Source organism: Daphnia magna, linkage group LG2 (assembly GCF_020631705.1).
Source record: "Daphnia magna isolate NIES linkage group LG2, ASM2063170v1.1, whole genome shotgun sequence".
In the NCBI taxonomy this organism is placed as follows: Eukaryota; Metazoa; Arthropoda; class Branchiopoda; order Diplostraca; family Daphniidae; genus Daphnia; species Daphnia magna.
This window is the reverse complement of record NC_059183.1, coordinates 3,054,635-3,060,208: the sequence shown is the minus strand read 5'-3', so window position 1 is coordinate 3,060,208 and position 5,574 is coordinate 3,054,635. Positions and strand designations below refer to the sequence as shown.

Genomic DNA, 5,574 nt, shown 5'->3' with positions numbered 1-5,574 from the left:
TGGAATGGGGACCAGTTATATGTGGGTGGGATTTTACTTAACAGCAGACATTAGCAAAATACACTGAGACTAAAGACCATGGTATAAAAGTTTAGAAGAAAAAAACTATTACACCATGCTAAAGACTAAGAACACATGTGAAGAACTGCTTCTTTCAGAACTTATTCTGACATTGCTTGGCAATGCACAAAGAATGTAGTGTCTTTGTTTTATTTTCTTTGCAAGGTGCAAGCTGCTTTTGAGCTCCAGGTGTGATGTCTTTGAATTTATTATCACCTGAACTGTAGTTTAACACCTTGTGAAGAGGTTGGAAAATGTCCTTTATTTCCTCTTGTTTAAAACATAAAAATTAGATTTTATGTTCAAACCATTGATAGTGAAACTATGGGTGGGTGGATGTTACAGTTCAGCTCTCTCTCTCTCTTATCTGTTGCAATCAAATTTTATCGTCGATAGTGCTTCGCACCATTGATCAATTTACAATTGTAGTCGAATGTTTATTAGACCTGAAGTGTGACTTTTAAAACCTATATTTGTTTAGTCTAAGCTCAGAACTACTTCCGCTAGGAAAGTTCATTGAGCAGGTCCCTTCTGTAGAATTTCACAAATGTTGATTTCGACGAGCAGTGGGCTGAATTTAGAATGGATTGGACTAGGATGCTTGCTTCTGCTGCCTTCGAGGAAACCGCTCCTCTTGTTGAGTGAGCAGAGAATTTTCCTATGTCTACGCTACCTTCTTGCAGCTGTCTCTTCTATCAACCCACTACGGTCGACTCTACTACACTTTGTGCGGCTTAGCTGACCTAATAAAGGGGTGCTTACCATTGGATTGGCTGCGCAACTTTTGCGTTGGAAAGATAAAGTGCTCCGTGCAAGATACAGGGTCAATTCGGGGACCCAAAATTCTTTTTATAGTGAGTGTTTGCAACGTTCCTTCTTTCTATGCTTTTCTCGGGTTTTAGAGGGAGAAAAGAACCAGATACTCTTATTCTTAATCTCTCCAATCCGATGGAAGCTACTTTCGAGACTCGAAGAACAGATGCTTATGCTAGAAGCGTAGCGAGTTTCCGAGCAACGGGGCCGATCAATAGATCCTCGTTTTTACCTCGCATTGACCTGTAGATATTTATTGTGTTATAAGCAGCAGGGGTTCCCCCTGACTGAACGTTAGTAGATCTGGGTGGGAGAGGAGGACTATTGTGATGTCGCCAGAAAGCACTTAGACTGTTGGAACCCAGGGTCAGCTCGGCCATTATGTGCATGCTAAAATCAATGTCGCTCTCTCCTGCCTTAATTTTGTTAAGCAGTCTTTCATTAGAGAGAAGGGGCAAGGCATATCTGTGGCGGCCTAACCAGATGAATGAGGGAGCGTTCATCTTCATCGCTCCCGGTTGGGGTTTCCAGCTCGAGAATGCTTCCAGCTGGGTATTTCAATGGAAAGTGAATAGGTCGATTGACACTTCCCATCTCGCCCGGATCAATTGAAACGCCTCCTTCTTTAGCATTCAATCACTCTAGTCTTCTCTAAATCTCGATTCCTGATCACCGACATTATTACAAATCACTGGTAAATGGCCAGCCTGTAGTGTTAAATCTCGTTCCTCACCCCATCCAGCTATACCAAGCGCTATCCGGTTAAACTAATCAATTTAGAGCCGTTTACTTTATTTATATTGGTCACTCCAGTTTAGTTGTCAAACTTGAGCAATACTGTACATGAACGACTTTCTTCCACGAAGCATCTTAGTGCATGGAAGCCTACCAAAAAATCCTGCTCGTTTATATGTCTGGTGGCGCCGGGGGATGTCCACGGACCTCCAGTCCTTACTTCGTTAATTACTGCCCCCAACCTGAGAGAGACGTGTCATCGTAAATGGTTATGGATGTCCTTGAATCTATCAAGGATTTTTTTTTAGATGATGTGGTCCTCCATGAAATATCTTCACTGGTCCCCCGAGTCAGCAAAATCCTGGTTTTTAGCTCCCGTTGTTTGACTTCAGTCCGTCTATGCAGAGATTCGGGATACTACGGTAGTGGACTTGGGAAAACGGAATAGCCCAAACGGCCCAAGTAAATCTTCCAAAGATGCTGGCAATTTCTCCTAGCATTAGAGTTTTTTTTAGAGCATCCTGGCACAACTTAATGATGGCTTCCTACTTCGTACACGGAAGTTTTAGCGAGATGGAGGTGGAATTAACCAAAAGGCCTAAAAACTCGTGCGTTGGGGCAGTTTGCAAATTGACCTTATTTATAATGAATCCCAGCAAACCTAGTAAATCAGAGACTGCCACTAACTGCCCTTCCAACATTTCCCTCGGCTGGTTTAGAATTAATATGTCGCCCAAATAAATTATTAGTATACTTTCAAGCTGTCTTAAATGTGTGACGACTTGCTTCAATAGTGAAGTTAAAGCCCAGGGGGCTGGAGAGAGACTGAAAGGGAGACAGATGAATTGAAAGATAGTGTTTTCCTATTTAAATTGTAAAAAACTTTGAGTATACAGTACCCACCAAATGATTAGTTACACCCCCGTTTTTTAGTCCATTCTTATGGCGCTACGGGTCTTAAGAAAACTTAAATATCTTTTTACTTGTGAAGAAATTTCTTTTTTCATTTTCCCTCGATCAGAAGAGAAAGTGCTCTAAAAGATATCTTTGTATGAAATATTTGAAGGAGTTACACCCAGGGCGCTATAGTATCGTTCATATGATTAGGTACAAAAGGTTAGGTTTCCCTCCATAAACGCCATGTTAATACCGGCGTTTGCAAAAATATTAATAAAATACTTCAAAACATCCTTAAATAAATTTGTTTATAGAGAAGGAAGCGTTGTTCTTTACTCTATTAGAATATAGTGCATGTTTTTGATTTATTTTAACTAAAAACATGCTTACCTATACCCCAAAGTTGGTACACTCAAATGTTTTACAGAGAAAATCTTGATTTGTACTTGTGCGACCAGGGGCACTGGGATCAATTTCAAGTGATCAGATTTTTTTCTTTAAACACAGCTAGATTTTTAGTATAACAAAATGAAATAAAAGATAATTGTTTATTTTTATCATAAGAGGAATAAATTTAATCTGTTTTGATTGTTGCCGTAATGTATAACAACAATTAAAAGAATGTCTCTGAATTTGTTGTTATACATTGCGGCAACGAAAAAGAAAAAAAAATAGTCCTTACCAGTAAAAAGATATTTGAGTTTTCCAAGAACCCCCCCTTCCCCCCCCCCCCCTTATTCAATTTAACTTTCCGTTTCTGACAAAACATGTCAACATTGTGCCCTCCTTTGAAGTACCATACAAATTACGAATTAACAGGAGAACTGGAGTTAATGGGTAGGCATGGACAACTGCGACGTCAACTACTTTTTTTCCTTTAAAACTTTTTTTGGCACTACGTCACTTTTAATAAATTTTTTTTCGACCAAAAAAATTGATGCATCAAAATGAATTTTGAGTGGTTAGATAGCTAAACGAACGGAACTAAGCTCGTTGGCACTCCACGTACTGTCTGATCACTTTTTTATTCTCTGTTGAGCTCAGGGGATCCAAAAAGCGTTTCACAGATAAGTCAGGGTGTTCTAGACGCCTGAATGCTTTCGTTGTTTCTGATTATGCTGGATTAGCATGCCTACACACACTTCATCAGCTGGAAGTAGTAACAGCCGTATCTTCCTTATCGTGGACTTCTGATAATTTCTTCACCACGATCGCAGCGTTTTCCAAGGAGCGGGTGACTTATCTCTGGGAAGAGATAAATTTAAAAATTAAATTAAGGGTATTTAATTCTAGAAAACAGCTAAATTTTAATGTTTAACGGTATTGTTTACATTATGTGTAAGGAAAAATGAGCTGCGTTGTAAAAGGGTGTCATCATACCCAGGGCCTAAGACAATGAAATTTGTAAACAATACCGTTAAACATTAAAATTTAGCTGTTTTCTAGAATTAAATACCCTTAATTTAATATTAAAATGTAGCTAGTTCATTTACCTTTAACACAAAATTATTGCTAGTATCCTTTGGTAAATTGGGAAGGTTTCACAAATTTTTTTTGCGATCCCCTTTTTTCCCTATAAGGATTCCTCAGGGGAAAAACGGACTCGTAACAAACATGGCGAAATCCGCAAGAGTGCGTTCACAAATAGGGAGGGGGTACGCGTCAATCACTTGCTCTATCTCCCTTTTTACCCGAGACAATACATATTGAATAGTTTTCAAAAATCAAAGAGTTTGTTTAAATCCCACAAACCCAAGCTAGCACTTTCGTGTGCCATGCCAAACAAGTTGTGGTAGAAAATTTAAACATGGTTAAATCCCTCAATTTTTTAAATCAAATAAATCTTGACAATCAAAAACAAAACAATTCGAAATCTTCTTGGCTGTTGGAAGAACGCCCATCAAATAAAACTTTTGACATTCATTGCACTTGTGACTAGCTGGCGGACAACCCTGGAACTTCCCATAGAAGTCATGGATATTCGGCCATGATTTGAAAATCTGACGGCAGAAATGTGCTATGTGGAAGGCCTGTCCTTTCCTTGTGCTGCTTTCCTGTTGAGCAAAAGATTGTGAAATTGTGATCGAAATAGATAGTGAAATATGTGAATTTAAAAGGTGCCCCTATCCAAGTTAACTAACATTCATAAAAAGTGTTTTGGTCCTCAAATCTACCCGGAGTGCTCTCTTTGGCTCCGAGAAGTGACTGGTTCAACCATAGATGTCCGGCAGGATTAACGGGTTGAAGAAAGATTGAGTCAACCGATTCCACTTTCTTTCTTTAATAAACATTACGAAGATGAGTTTTGACTTTATCGTGGCATAAAATAGCTTTTAACACCCATATTTTGAGCTTTATAATCTTTATTGGGCTCTTCTTAGTACGACAAAAAATATTTAAGGCCATCCACCAACCATCGAAATTAAAGATGCAGAAGAACTGTACTTGAATGATGGTGATGGCCCGAATGTTGGTGCTGCAGCAGCCGACGTATCAAGAGTGTCCAAATGTTGATCTTAGAGTAGGAGTGGTGTCTCGGCAGTTCCCCTCTCGCCAGTTCCTCAAATGCCGTCATCTGAAAATGTGAGGTTTACATGTGAAGTAAAACACAGGTTGCACACTCTTCTCAAATAGAAAACTTACATTCATGGTCTGAAATTTCTTGATGTCAGTTATTGGGATGTACAGTATCCTGCACAAAAAGGTGAACACCGATTTGTTTTGAAAAAGCCATCTGTGGGTAGAAAATATTAATAGTTTACCTTTTTAAGGAGAGGTAGGGCGGTTTTGGCGCAAAATCATTATAAGGGGGGTTGGGTAATGTCAGTCCAGACACTTTTTTTTTTGCCCTAGGTATTAAATGTCTGGAAAAGTGTAGACTCGGTAGACTCCCCTACCCCCCGGCTAAGTAGAAAATTTTTGCAATACAAAATAGTCTTTCCATTACTCGTTATTGTCATTATCGGGTCGAGTAATCGGGTAGCATATGGAAACACAAAATTATTTTTATCAGTGTGATAGCAGTTTGTTAGAAAATTGTTAGTGGCTTGTTGGATATGATTCCGTTGC

At 39.1% G+C, this 5,574-nt stretch overlaps 1 long non-coding RNA gene across 1 annotated transcript; it reads right to left on the bottom strand.

Moving 5' to 3' along the window:
- Nucleotides 1-4,115: 4,115 nt before the first annotated feature.
- On the bottom strand, nucleotides 4,116-5,221 carry LOC123469953. The gene is made up of 2 exons (XR_006643247.1): nucleotides 5,149-5,221; nucleotides 4,116-5,080 (listed from the first exon to the last, which is right to left on the bottom strand). It is a non-coding gene; the product is annotated as an uncharacterized LOC123469953 (long non-coding RNA).
- Nucleotides 5,222-5,574: the final 353 nt, after the last annotated feature.